General features: G+C 41.5%; 1 protein-coding gene across 3 annotated transcripts in view; it reads left to right on the top strand.

The window, feature by feature from the left end:
• Positions 1 to 14: 14 nt before the first annotated feature.
• serpini1 (serpin peptidase inhibitor, clade I (neuroserpin), member 1) overlaps positions 15 to 15,152 on the top strand; it is a 43,781-nt gene continuing 28,643 nt past the window's right edge. For 2 of the 3 annotated variants that reach the window (XM_041181618.1, XM_041181635.1), the window contains exon 1: positions 14,412 to 14,627. The gene's annotated coding sequence lies outside the window, so the exon portion shown is untranslated. Of the gene's footprint in view, positions 141 to 14,411; positions 14,628 to 15,152 lie in introns of those variants that run through there. The other variant, XM_041181626.1, reaches the window with a different exon arrangement.

The raw sequence follows: 15,152 nt of genomic DNA, 5'->3' as shown, positions 1-15,152 counted from the left end.
GATTGACGCTGAGGCCAACGAATAGGAAACTTGGAATGTCCAAGGCTGTGAGAGAGGGGCGGTTCCATAGCTTGAGGCGTTTTGCAGCAACTCCAGCCACAGAGGGTTTGCTGCTACCTGGAGAGGAAGAAGAGTTGCAGGTATAATTGTTCAGTGTCTCGTTTAATCCAGCCCAGTGAGATCTAATTGAAGTTAAATAATTGGAAATCTCAGTTGGAAACCTCAAAAACACAGGCCCGCATTCCCCTGTTCTTTGATGTGTTAAAAGAAAATGTGACAAGTGAGGTCTTGGCACTGTTTATTAAGCGGAGGAGACAAGTGTGGCTGCTTTGTATCTTGCTGGATTTCAGCACTGTTAATGGAAATCTATTACTCACCCAGGAGTGGGGGCTGAAGGAAGTGGCATTAGAAAGTTGTAAGTGCTGCTCAGTTAGAGCTGATTGGCTGTGGGGGTTAGTTTCTGTATTGTAAGCTATTGATAATCATCAATGTCGGCATCGCTCGGCATTATTCCGAGTTATTTATATCAGGTCGTGTTCCCGTCGCTTTGTATTGGACTTGCCCACAGGCAAGCTCTAGCTTGTTGACACCTGGTTGTTGCTTTCTTAATTTTATTACTCCACTTATTTCATTTTTGTGAATGAATTCAAAAAGCCAACCTGATTAGCAAATTAGGTGGAAAAGGTTTGCGAGCGGATTGAAATATCTATCGACCGCCCACCAGCTTTCATTTAAACAAAACCCATTGTTCGAAATGAATGTTAGTGAAATGTTGCAATATTTCACCGTTATCTTCTTTCCTTTAGTAATTTTGCATCTTTTGATTATCAGATGAGAATACCTCAACTGAAAACATTACCAGAAAATATATCTACCTAGATTACATTTTTATAAATCTACTTTAGCTGCAAAATGTTGCTTTTTCTATTTCTCCCTACCTACATGACATTGATTTTCTTTAGTGTATGACAAAATCAAATGTCTGGAGAAATTAATTACTTTGTGCAATTATTTGATTTCTTGCCATCTTACGTTTTTTCTTGCAGGAAAATTTTCCACATAGAGGAGTACAATGACATAACTGGTTTATGCTATAGGGTACTGAATGCGTTTACTGATGTTACACCTATGTAAAAACATGTTAAATGTTTTGTACCCCTTCAAAATAGTATTTTGAAATTAATGACAAAATTGTAGTTATTTCAAGTATCTGAGATGAAATGTTTTAGTCGAGTCATTGTATGGTTGAGATCACAATTCTTTCCTCTTAGTAATTCACACAGTGCATTAAGTCCTGCTGCTCATGCTGTTCTTGTGCATTCCTTTGCAGCATGAATAATTTTGTTTTATACCGCCCATTTCACTGCTTAATCATCTAGCCTTGGATTGATATCTCCTCTCTATCCACGAAGGTTGAGAACTTGACATTCGAATATAAAAAATGTGTGCCTGGCATTCTGCAACGTTGTATCAACAAGAAAAAAGAATTTCCACAAAATCCAGGGTGTTAGTCACACTGTAGAAGTGTCATCCGTGATTTTCACACCGTTTGACTAATCAGGAACATCGTTCTCACCAGTCTCCTTATTACCTGCTGTCAAATTAATAATTAATACCATGCCACACTTTAAAGCAATTCTACCACTGAAACTCTTACTGTCAATATTTTTACTTAAAGTAATGTAATTAATTTTAAACATTTTAAGACAAATGACTAAAGTTAATCCATTAATATGAACTTGGGCTGTTCTTTGTGAAGAAAATGAGAAGCTGACTGGGATTTTAGAAAGAAGGATGACATTATCCTCAGTTTGATATTTTGATTGACAGGAAGTGGCAAGTTATTTGGATACAAAACTAGCATGATATATGTTCACTTTGCCTTTTCTTATCTACATGTATCCTTATAGACATCTGTGTATTTATAACCAAACCTTTGGATAATAAAACTAATCAATATTTATGACCCAGGGTAAAGAGCCTAAATTAGCAGAAAGCTTATCAAAGGATCGTTGTACAATGGTCATTAAAGTGTCGTTAAGCTGATATGTGTATCCAATTCATAAGCTTTTGCTCGTGTTGAGCTTTCATGAAAAAAATAAAGTCAATATTGAATTTTCCCTATTTTCATTAATTTTAAATAATTGAATCACATTAGATTTGTTAAATTACTATTTCTGTGGTATTAACATTACTGTTATTTAGCTGGGTGCTCAAGATTTTGTTCTACAGTTTTAGTGGCTTGAGTTCTTGTATTGTTTCTTAATTAATAATTCCAGAAGTGTCAAAACCACTACAAAAGATGGAAAACTTTGTAAATTAGAACCTAATGTTTTAATGACCCTGTGCTTAGATTTTAAAACAAGGATTGAAGAAGGAAAGGAAAACTGAGGGAATTAATAGCTAGAGAATTTTGAAGCCCTAAGGAAGAATAAGTTGGTGTAGTTCAGTGTGTTATGAGTTCAACTTCAAAAGGAAGAAGAGTCACAGAGTGAGGAGCCTTGATTTTAATGCAAGTAGGAGGAATAGCAGTTTAGATAGAATATTTAAAATGTTGCCTTTTTAAAAATTTGAGTCAAAATTAGCACTTCAGGATTCAGAACAATATATTTAGTCAATAAAATTATTGCTTGTTTATTACTACAATAAAGAACTTGCATTTATATAGTACATTTTAAGGTAGAAAAATGAGTCAAGATGCTACACAGAAATATAATCAGGCAAAAAATGACCCTGAGACACAAGAGATGATAGGAGAGATGGCCAAAAGTTTGGTCAAAGATGTGGGATTTAAAGGGGAGAGTGGGTTGGCGAGATGAAGGGGTTTAGAGCAGGAGGAATTGCAGTTTTCACAAAATCCTGATGTACAACGTTATAAGATTTGATAGTGAAACGTGCAACAGGACTAAGCAGCATTCTCAATGACTGCATTTGCTAAATATATTAATGGAAGAGCGGGAGCAAGAGGTTCTGGGTGATGCATCAATGCAAAAGGAAGCAGGCTATTCACTATTAACCTTTTAAGTCAGTTTCTAATGTTCTGGTGTAAACAAATAAACTGCACAGGAAATTTGGGCATAAATTTCGGCCTGCAAGATAGCCATAGAAATTCAGCATAATATCTGTACAAATGTACTCCAGGCCATAGATTTGTAGCTTTATCTGTTAAAGAAAGTGCAGTACAAGATAATCCACAGTAACCTTGCTGGCTTAGGCCCTTTTGCATTCTCAACAGTTGAAGGTAAATGTAGTATTAATTGCAAGTGCCATTGATTCAATTTGAGTTACCATTGAGCTGCATGGGATTGAATTCCAAGGCAGTAATTCAATCAAGTGGTTTGGATGGTGTAAAACAGAAGAATGAACTTCTGAAGGTTTTCTAATTTTTTTTTTCTCTGAACCCACCTTGGGTTCTTGGTTGTCATCTTTCACTGCCCATCCAGTATTTGGGTGGTTGTTGCCAACAATTTTTCACTGTTCCAGGCCTTGCATACATGGCCAATTTGAATATAATTCAAAGAATCTTCATATTTTTCATAATTATGCCATGAAAAACCTTAACTTATCTTATCTTAGGTACAGAGTAGAGAATAACATATTTTAATCATCCATTTGTCTTTGGACTTGTCTATATAAATTTACCTTTCTACTCACTTATTATTTTGATTAACCTGCTCCAATTTTTGACTTTGTATAATAAAACACTGTTTTGCTGTCTGCTGAAAATTTAAATAATTACAAGTTACAAATCATATAATCCTGTGACCATTGGTGCAGAATCACTAAATATCTTTAGAGTGTTCTTTCTTTTGTCACGACTCACTGGAGGTAGAGCGCTGCAATATCAAACCCCACTGCTCCCCGAGCCGTGACAAATATGAAAAGTTTGATCAATCCACCTAATTGTTTAATTTAGGTGAACAGAATACAAGCACCGTGTTTGTAAACTTAATAAGTAAATAACTGTTTACTGAACAAATTGTCTTTAACCAGTGGCAAAAGAAAGAAATATAAATTGCTAATTTCTAACCCTATAACCTAAACCCTACCCCTTCTTAAATCCCTATACACACATATACAAGACACATAAGACACACAAAAACATGGATTTTAAGGGCGGGATAAAACAGTTCAATTGTCTTCCAAATTCCTTTCGGTTCTTTGTTGATGACACGAGGTGGTCTTCCAACACTTTCAGTCTTTAGTTCACCGGTTGAGCACTTGCCTCTTAATGTCTCTTACAGTGATTTTTCCCTTTTCCTCTTGACGGGGGTTTTCAGAGAGAGAGAGAGAGCAGGTTATAGAGATACAAGGGAAAAAAGCCAGCTAGCTAATATTGTAGAATTACTGGAATCTTACACACACAGGAGACAGAGGTTTTGGGTCTTTTTTACTTTTGGGCTAGGAGTTATTCTGCTGCACTGCTCTCACACAAACCCTGGTCACGTGGTCAGGAGCCAATTAAATCATTGTTGCCAGGCAGTTCCCTGTTAGATTGGACTCTTCCTCTGCACCATCCTGTCTTTCGTGGCACACTCTGTTCCAGGACAGCAACATTGTATATATTCCTCACACTGTTTAGTAGACATGTCTTTGAAGCTGCAGCCATAGTAATTTAAATCCACAGTCTAATAGAAATAAAAAGCTATGTTCATTACACTTTGCACACATTTGAGGAGATGTCAAACAATCTCTTTAAGAGACTATCTCGTGAGTTCCACTTCTTTGTAATAGAATTTCAGTTTTCACAAATCCTGGTTTACAACATCATAAGGTGAGATAAAGGGATGGATTTTGCTGCAGAAATAACTGTGAAGCTAATAGCATTCACACATTGACACTTTAACAACGGTAAGTCGCAAAGCAATCTCTGGGAACTAGACATGTAGCTGAAGGTGGAAATCAGGAAGTTGCTGTCTGAGTTACCCTACTCCTCCACAAGTTGCGCCATGCTGGTAACTCACTGAAGGATTCAACATGGACATACATTTTTATTCCCACACCCCGTAAAAATAATAACAAAAACATCTTGGCCCTCGATTTCACTGTGCCATGGTGTAGTAGGCTATGGATTTGTCTCTCCGACACCTTGTGTGAAAATATCCAAGATTTGGCGATTCAGTTAAGTGGGTGAGGAGCTGCAACCAACAGTTTATTTTTGAAGAACTCATTTGTTCAAATAAATTGGAAATAGAGTGAGGGGATTTGTCTCGTTGCAGTACTGGAGCACTTCTTTATTTTCCGAACCATGGGCAGAATTTTTCCCTTGTTGGGCGGGCCTAGCCTGAATGGTAGTGAAAAAGTGCACGATGGCTATGTCATCGTGCACTCTCGCTATCTTTTGGTTGGAGGGCACGCATAATAGGCGGCAGCATGCCTGCCGACAATTAAGAGGCCTATTAAGGCCCTTATGTAATTAATAAAGTTGGATTTTTTACTGTTCAGTTGGCGGGTGGGCAAATAGGCCAGGGGGCCTTTGCATTTTTAAGAAAACATCATCCATGGGCAGGATGAGGTTTCCAATGGTTACTAAGAAAATGATGAACATTTTTCAACATTCTTGTTTACATGTCCCTGTTCATGTGACAGTCACATATGGGGACATGTTTGTCTCAAATGTAAAATCTTTATTTTTCAACTTAAGAATCTTCAGCTCCCTGAGGCAGCTCTGTGCCTTCAGAGAGCTTTCACTGAGCGCTCCCCCACGCATGCGCACACTTCAGCACTGGCGCTCCTCCCACTGCCACCCTAGCAGCGCTGAATTTCTCAGCGTGCATTTCACGCTGGTTGGCCGTTAATTGGCCAGCCAGCATGAAATCGTGGTTGGGGCCTAATTGAGGGCAGCGGACCATTGTGCTACTGCTCCTGGGCCCACCTGCTGCGCCTGCCCAACGAGGGAAAAATTCAGCCCCAGGTTTTCAGTTGGGGATAAAATGAATATATCCAATCAACAGCATAGTATGTGGAATGCATTAGCGGCATGGTTAAGGAGTGGTGTGATGGGCTGGTTGGATAGGGATTTGTCAGTAGCAGACCAGAGTCATATTCTATAACTTTACTAATCTTTGGACATTGAAACAAAATCTGAAAACCCCAGGAAGTAACCCTAATCCCTTGGGGTGAATTGAAAGAGCTGCCCACAGACTAGTCGAGCAACAGCCTGACACAGTCATTGTCTGTAAGCTATGATTCCATGACTATGTCCCAGACACCACAATTACCATTCCTGGGTAACAGACCCACCAGAAGTGGTGGCGCAGTGGTATACAGTTGGGACGGTGTTGCCCCTGGGAGTTCTCAATAACAACTCTGGACCCCAAGAAGTTTCATGGGATCGGGTCGAATATGGGCAAGAAAACCTCCTGCTGATTAGCACCTACTGCCCTTCTTAAGCAGAAGAATCAGTGCTCCTCCAAGTTGAATATCACTTGGAGGAAGCACTGAGGATGGCTAGGGCACAATTTTTTTTTTCATTCATTTACGGGATGTGGGCTTCTCTGGCTGGGTGAGAATTTATTGTCCATCCCTAGTTGCCCTTAAGAAGGTGGTAAGCTGCCTTCTTGAACCGCTGCAGTCCATGTGGTGTAGGTACACCCACAGTCCTGTTAGGAAGGGAGTTCCAGGATTTTGACCCAGCAACAGTGAAGGAATGGCAATATATTTTCTAGTCAGGCTGGTGGGTGATTTGGGGGGAACTCCCAGGTGGTGGTGTTCCCATCTATCTGCTGCCCTTGTCCTTCCAGATGGTAGTGGTCATGGGTTTGGAATGTGTTGTCGATGGAGCCTTGGTGAATTCCTGTAGTGCATCTCGTAGATGGTACGCAATGCTGCTCCTGTGCGTTGGGAGTGAATGTTTATGGATGTGGTGCCAATCAAGCGGGCTGTTTTGTCCTGGATGGTGTCAAGCTTCTTGAGTGTTGTGGGAGCTGCAAGTGGGGAGTATTCCATCACATTCCTGACTTCTGCCTTGTAAATGGTGGACAGGCTTTAGGGAGTCAGGAGGTGAGTTACTCGTCGGCCAACTCCTAGCCTCTAACCTGCTCTTGTGGCCACAATATTTATAAGGCTAGCCCAGTTCAGTTTCTGGCCAATGGTAACCCCCAGGTTACCATTAAAATGGGGGATTCAGTGATGGTAATGCCATTGAACATCAAGGGTCGATGGTTGGATTCTCTCTTGTTGGAGATGGTCATCGCCTGACATTTGTGTGGCGCAAACGTTACTTGCTACTTGTCAGCCCAAGTCTGGATATTGTCCAGGCCTTGCAGTTTTTGGACATGGACTGCTTCAGTATCTGAGGAGTCACGAATGGTGCTGAACATTGTGCAATCATCAGCGATCATCCCCACTTCTGAATTATGATCGAAGGAAGGTAATTGCTGAGGTAGCTGAAGGTGGTTGGATGGAGGATGTACTCTGGGTGGGGGACTTCAATATCCATCACCAGGAGTTGTTCGATAGCACCACTACTGACTGAGCTGGCCAAGTCCTAAACGACATAGCTGCTTGACTGCGTCTGTGGCAGGTGGTGAGGGAACCAACAAAAGGGAAAAACCTACTTGACTTCGTCCTCACCAACCTGTCTGTCATAGATGCATCTGTCCATGACATATTGGCACGAGTGACCACCGCACAGTCCTTGTGGAGACAAAGTACCACCTTCATATTGAGGATACCTTCCAGTTGTGTGGAACTACCACTGTGTTAAATAGATTTCGAACAGATGTAACAACTCAGAACTGGGTATCCTTGAGGCACTGTGGGCCATCAGCAGAATTGTACTCAACCACAACCTGTAATCTCATGGCCATGCATATCCCCCCAGCTTTTACCATTACCATCAAACCAGGGACCAATCCTAGTTCATGCAGGAAGGCATGCCAAGAGCAGCAGCAGGCTAATAATGAGGTGACAACCTGGTGAAGCTACAACACAGGGCTACTTACATGCCAAACAGTGAAAGCAGCATGTGATAGACAGCTAAGTAACCCCACAACTAATGGATCAGATCTAAGTGCTGCAGTCTTGCCACATCCAGTCATGAATGGTAGTGGACAATTAAACAACTCACTGGAGAAGGAGGCTCCACAAATATCCCCATCCTCAATGATGAGGAAGCCCAACACATCAGTACAAAAGATGAGGCTGAAGCATTTGCAACAATCTTGAGCCAGAAGTGCTGAGTGGATGATCCATCTCGGCCTCTTCCAGAGTTCCCCAGCATCACAGATGCCAATCTTCAGCCAACTTGATTCACTCCACCTGACATCAAGAAACGGCTGAAGGCACTAGATAGTGCAAAGGCTATAAGCCCTGACAAGATACCAGCAATAGTACTGAAGATTTGTGCTCCAGAACTTGCCATGCCCCTAGCCAACCTGTTCCAGTGGAGCTACAACACTGGCATCTACCTGGCTATGTGGGAAATTGCCCAGATACGTCCTGTCCACAAAAAGCAGGACAAATCCAACCCAGCCAATTATCACCCCATTAATCTACTCTTGATCATCAGCACAATGATAAAAGGCATCATAGACATTGAGTTCCTCCAGGGCCAATCAACTCCTGACCTTATTACAATCTTAATTCAAACATAGAGCTAAACTCAAGATGAAGTGAGAGTGACTGCCTTTGACATCAAGGCCACATTTGATCGAATGTGGCATCAATGGGAATTAGGGGGAAGTTTCTCCACTGGTTGGAGTCATACAGAGCACAAAGGAAGATGATTGTGGTTAATAAAAAGAGAAATTGCTGGGAAAACTCAGCAGGTCTGACAGCATCTGTGGAGAGAAACAGAGTTAACATTTCGAACTCATATGATTCTTCTTCAGACCTGCTGAGCTTTTCCTACATTTTCTGTTTTTATTTTGGATTTCCAGCATCCGTAGTATTTTGCTTTTTTCTGAAGATGGTTGAGGTTGTTGGAAGTCAGTCATCTCAGCCCTGCCACAGCCCTGCAGGAGTTCCTCAGGGTAGTGTCCTAGGCCCAGCTATCTTTAGCTGCTTCATCAATGACCTTTCCTCCATCTTAGGGTCACAAGTGGGGATGTTTGCGGATGATTGCATAATGTTCAGCACGTTCAGCCTGGGCGAGTAACATTCACGCCACACAGTGTCACGCAATGACCATCTTCAACAATCCAACCATCTCCCCATGACATTCAATGACATTACCATTGCTGAATCCCCCACTATCAACATCCTGGGGGTTGTCGTTGACCATAACCTGAACTGGACAAGCCATGTAAATACCGTGGCTACAAGAGCGGGTCAGAAGCTGGGAAATCTGTGGCGAGTAACTCACCTCCTGACTTCCCAAAGCCTTTCCATCATCCACAAGGCACAAGTCAGGAGTGTGTTGAAATACTCTCCATTTGTTTGGATGAGTGCAGCTCCAATCACACTAGAAACTCAACACCATCTAAGACAAAGCAGCCCGATTAATTGGCAACCCATCGACCACCTCCAAAATCCACTTCCTCCACCCCCAACACACAATGGCAGCAGTGCGTACCATCTGCAAGATGCATTGCAGCAACTCACAAGGCCCTTGCAACAGTATCATCCATGCCCCTGACCTCTACCACCTAGAAGGACAAGGGCAGCAAATGCATGGGAACATGACCACCTGCAGGTTCCCCTCCAAGCCACATACCATCCTGACTTGGAACTATATCGCCGTTCCAGGATTTTGACCCAGCGACATTGAAGGAACTCCCTAACAGCACTCTGGGTGTACCTATACCACATGGACTGCAGCGGTTCAAGAAGGTGGCTCAACACCACCTTTTCAAGGGCAATTAGGGATGGGTAATAAAAATGTTGGCCTAGCCATCGCCGCTTGAAAGAACAAAAAAAACCTCAGTATTTAGGTGCATAATTTGTTTCTAAGTGGATTGAGCTGCATCAGAAATGTTTATCATAAACTTTCTTAGCCGATTAGTACACTGGCACTCAATCATAACAATCACACTTTAACATACAAATTGGGTGATATGTTGGTTTTCATTCTATTCTGTGAGCAATGTAAAACTACACAGAAGATACATTTCCTGACTTTGCACTGCTAGCAAAAGCCTTACCTACTAGGAGTATGAAGTCAAAAATTTTTCCCAAATGTTATGGCATAATTTTGTTTTGATGCATGTTGATTTCTGACTCTGGATCTTGTAATCACGTCTTACTCTGAATTAATTAACCTCCAATCCCCATCAAGTGATGATCATAAGTTCCTCAAAAGCTATTTCTCTAAAAATATAAATATATTAGCTGCTTCAGGAAAATGGGGAGGCAGTGGTGTAGTGGTATTGTCACTGGATTAGTATTCCAGAGACCCATGGTAATGTTCTGGGGACCCGGGTTTGAATCCCACCACAGCAGATGGTGAAATTTGAATTCAATAAAAATCTGGAATTGAAAGCCTGATGAGGACCACAACTATTGTCGTAAAAACCTATCTGGTTCACCAATGTCCTTTAGGGAAGGTAATCTTCTGACCTTACCTGATCTGGCCTACATGTGACTCCAGACCCACAGCAATGTGGTTGGCTCTTAAACGCCCTCGAACCAAGGCAATTAGGGATGGGCAATAAATGCTGGTCTAGTCAGTGATGCCCACACCCCTTGAACAAATAAAAACAAAATGAAAATAATGTAAGTAAAATTTAGTTTTTCAAAGAAAGGCATGATTTGAAATACCAAGAAGCCTGCCAAGTTTAGCCCAAAAAGAGTAAATAAGTACCAGTAATTGTGGTTAGAGATGATTTAGTTGTGCTTTGCCCTAGGCTACCATGTAATTACCTGAAATACACTATTGGGTAGCATTTAACAGGTTCCAGGGACAATTCTGTAATGTCTACAAAGCTATAGACCTATAATAGTTTTTTTTTTCTTTAATGAGAAAGACATCTTGATTGACTACTGCAGTTTTTCACAGCATCCTGATCTTTTGTGCAATTACCTGGATGTGCTGCATTGAAGTGTTTTGCAAAAGTAGTTCCACAATTATGGTCATGATATCTTTAAGTATCTGGAATCATGACACTGCCATGCAATTTGTTTTAAATCATTAGAAAGATGCATCATTGCAGCCTCATAATGTTCATTTGTTTGCTGCAGTTTGTATATTCTGGTGAATAAATAAATAAGAATGGATTTGCCACAACTGTTTTCAGTTGAGATGGTTGAGGTGATTGGAGTTAATACTAGTAGTTGGCTCAACCATGATTTAAAGATCATTGGTCATCACAATGAAAGTTATCTGATCTGAGAAGAAGTATTTATAAAAGGTGCTAGGAAGGCTGCTATTTTCCATAAGTTTGCAGATGGACTAACTTCATTATCAAGTAGCTATCTTGTTAGTTAATGCTCAGTTTGGGTTCCGCCATTGCCATCAGCTCCTGACCTCATTACAGCCTTGGTTCAAACATGGGCAAAAGAGCTGTACTCGAGAGGTGAAGTGAAAGTGACTGCCAAAGCATCAAGGAGCATTTGGCCGAGTGTGGCATCAAGGAGCCCGAGCAAATTGGAGTCAATGAGAATCAGGGTGAAAACTCTGCACTGGTTGGGGGCATACCCAGCACAAAGGAAGATGGTTGTGGTTGTTGGAGGTCAGTCATCTCAGCCCCAGGACATCACTGCAAGAGCTCCTCAGGGTGGTGCCCTGGGCCCAACCATCTTCAGCTTCTTCATCAATGACCTTCTGTCTATCGTAAGGCCAGAAGTAGAGATATTCGCTGATGATTGCACAGCGTTTAGCACCATTCGTGATTTCTCAGATATTGAAGCAGCTTCTGTCTATACGCAGCATGATCTGGACAACATTCAGGCTTGTGCTGATGAGTGTCAAATAGCATTCACATCTTAAAAGTGCCAGACAATGACCACCTCCAATAAATGGGAATCTAGCCATCTCCTTTCGACATTTAGTGGCATTACCATCACTGAATCTCCCACAATCACTATCTAGGGTTACCATTCACCAGAGACTGAACTGGTCCAGCCTTATAAATGCGGTGGCTACAAGAGCAGGTCAGAGGCTGGAAGTTCTGCAGTGAGTAACTCACCTCCTGACTCCCCAAAGGCACTAGGCATCCACAAGGCACAAGTCAGGATTGTGATGGAACATTCTGCACTTACCTGGATGAGTTCAGCTCTAACAAAACTCAAGAAGGTCAACACCATCCAGGACAAAGCAGCTGCTTGAGTGGCACCTTATCCACCAGAATAAATGTTTACTCCCTCCACCACCGACACACTGTGGCAGCAGTGTGTACCATCTACAAGATGCACTGCAGCAACTCACCAAGGCTCTTTCGACAGCATCTTCCAAACCTCTAAAGCCGAGAAGGATAAGGGCAGCAGATGCATGGGAACACCACCATCTGCAAGTTCCCCTCCAAGTTCCACCAACTCCAAGCCACACACCATTCTGACTTGGAACTATATGACTGTTGCTGGGTCAAAATGCTGGAACTCCCTTCCTCACAGCACTGAAAATGTTCCTGCAACACATGGACAGCAGTGGTTCAAGAAGGCATCTCACCAATGCCATCTCAGGGGAATTGGGGATGGGCAATAAATGCTGGTCTAGCCAGCGACACCCACATCCCGTGAAAGAATAAATAAAAGAAAAATCAGTAACAACAACTTACCTCTATGCAATAACACTAATGTCTTTGTTAGAGTATTTCCTTTCATGTCAAATTGTGGCTTTGGCTTTGTGAATGCCACATGGAAACCGATGGGTGTCTTGATCCATGCTGTGACTGGGGTTGATTAGCACTATAAGGTAAATTATGTATAAAGCACATTACATTTCCAATACACGAGAAGCTTTGGTTTCCTAAGAACCCTGCAGCATCAGTGTAGTTAGTTTGCACTTTTCAGTATAAATATTGGAAAAAAAATCAGAATTGAATATCTCATTGGACACCATCGGTTAAATTATACTTTTTCTTTCCAAACGCATTTTTGACATTGGACTTCTACTAATGTTTTAATGTTCTACTAGTCTTTTATCCTAATGCCCAGGCAATCTTTGTGAATTTATTATCTGTGTCTTTTCACTACTCTTGGTATTTGAGTGTGTAAGCAACAGTGTACATTCTTTTAATGAACCATGAATGTAAATCTTGTGTACAGCCATAATTGTGCCACACACTCAGTACAGGTCAGTGTGACTGAAGAATGTGGACTATCTATTAATATTGTCTAATGATTCACATTATTGATGAGGACTTAAAAAAAAATTGGCTTTATATCCTGGAATTAAATTGCCGTGTTTGTGTTTCCTGAAGTCTTGAGCGTTATTAACCAATGTAATCACAATTAGCTTGTGAAATAAATTCCAATGATGTCATGTGCAGAAAAGAAAGGATAAATGGCTAGCGTTAAATGTAATGTGGCTTGAACTGGAGACAGCTTGTATTCATTCATCAAACTGACTCTGGAAGATTAATGAAAGCAAAAGCTATCCATGAATAATTGGCTATGGGAAACAGATCACAGCCAATTAAGTACTTTTTGAAGTGTAGTCACTATTATAATGTAAGCAAGTGTGGTAGCCAATTTGTATATCGTAAGGTTCTACAACCAGCAATGAGATAAATGACCAGATAATGTTATTAATTCTGTTGGCTGAGTGACAAATAAAACAAGAAAATTTCATGCACTTGTACAACATGAATTTCATTTTTTGTCTCCATATATTGTGTGTTGAAACAACAACTTGCATTTATAAAGCACCCTACTCCTGAAGGAGGAGAAACTGCGAGCAGGTAGTAAGAAACTGGCAAGATGGCCAAACATATAGGGCAGAATTTTGCCCTTGATGGGCGGGGGGGCCCTACCGGCTCGGCGGTGGGCGGGCAGCCGATCACCACTGCTGAAACGGGCCCTGCTGCCATTTTGAGTGGGTGGGCCACCTGATGGGAAGCGCTAGGCACTTCCTGTGCAGGGGGGGTTGGGATTCCCCAACTGTCAAAGTGTTCTTTTGCGCGCACTAAGTGCTGTCTTAGGGAGAGTGTTGAAAGTTTTATAAACTTAAAAAATAGAAAAATAAAATTATTAACATGTCCCCCTCATGTGACAATGTCACACGAGATGGGACATGTTAATAAATATCACATAAAGTTTATTAAAGTTTTTAAAAACAGACATGAAACCTCATCTCGCCCGTGGATGAGGTTTCATGTATTATCAGAAGCCCGCCAGCCTTAAGGTTGGATGGGCAGGGCCTTTAATTGGCTTAATTATCCTGTCAATGGCCTCAATTGGCCATTGACAGGTTGGTGGGCAGACAGCTGATTTCACTGTCCGCCCGCCTTCCCCAATATTTAAATTGAGTGGGATGATGTCGGGCGTTCCTCCTGATGTCATCCCGCGTCATTTTCGCGTCGGCGAGCGGGTCCCACCCCCCAACTTGCCGACATAAAAATTCTAGCCATAGTCTGTGGGAGCCTTTTAAAGATGAGGAATGAATAGCAAGATTATGGGAAACTTCCAGAAAATAGAGGCAGGATGATTGAAAGCTCTGCAGTAATGATGGATTGGGATGCACAGGAGGTCTGGAGATCAAAGAGAACAGATTGGAGGTTGAGGCTGGAGAAGATTGCGAAAGTACAGTAAGTTGAAACTGGGGAGGGATTTGTAACCCAGGAGAGAGGTGTTGAATTTTGTGTTTAGACGAATGAGTAGCATTGCAACATTTCATCCTAATGCCGTGAAGACGCAGAAGGCAACTGAAATTAATAATTTGTTTGATGCAGAGTACTATTTTATTGATGAACTCAAGATGTTTCACCTTAAGATTTAGCCTTTAAGGGGAGCTGGGTAGGGGCAGTGCTGAAAGAGAAAACAACTGAGCCTAGGACCAGGAGCAAGATGATGAGCAGTAGTAATGCCAGTGAACACAAACGGTCCTATAACTTATACTTCATCCAAAATCCAAACCATCCAAATAATCCAAACAGATTTTCAAGATGGTAACCATTTGTGGCTGGAAATGAACAATACAATAAGGAAATTAAAGTTTTCAGTTAGACTAAGAGTTTCCAACATGGTTACACAAGGTGGAAGGTCTGCAATTATCCAGTCAAATTCTGACACAAATCTGCTGCAAAACTGTTCCCTCATTTATTGTATGTGAA

Source organism: Carcharodon carcharias, chromosome 2 (genome assembly GCF_017639515.1).
Source record: "Carcharodon carcharias isolate sCarCar2 chromosome 2, sCarCar2.pri, whole genome shotgun sequence".
Taxonomy (NCBI): Eukaryota; Metazoa; Chordata; class Chondrichthyes; order Lamniformes; family Lamnidae; genus Carcharodon; species Carcharodon carcharias.
The sequence above is the reverse complement of the archived record's forward strand: the minus strand, read 5'-3'. Positions and strand labels throughout refer to the sequence as shown.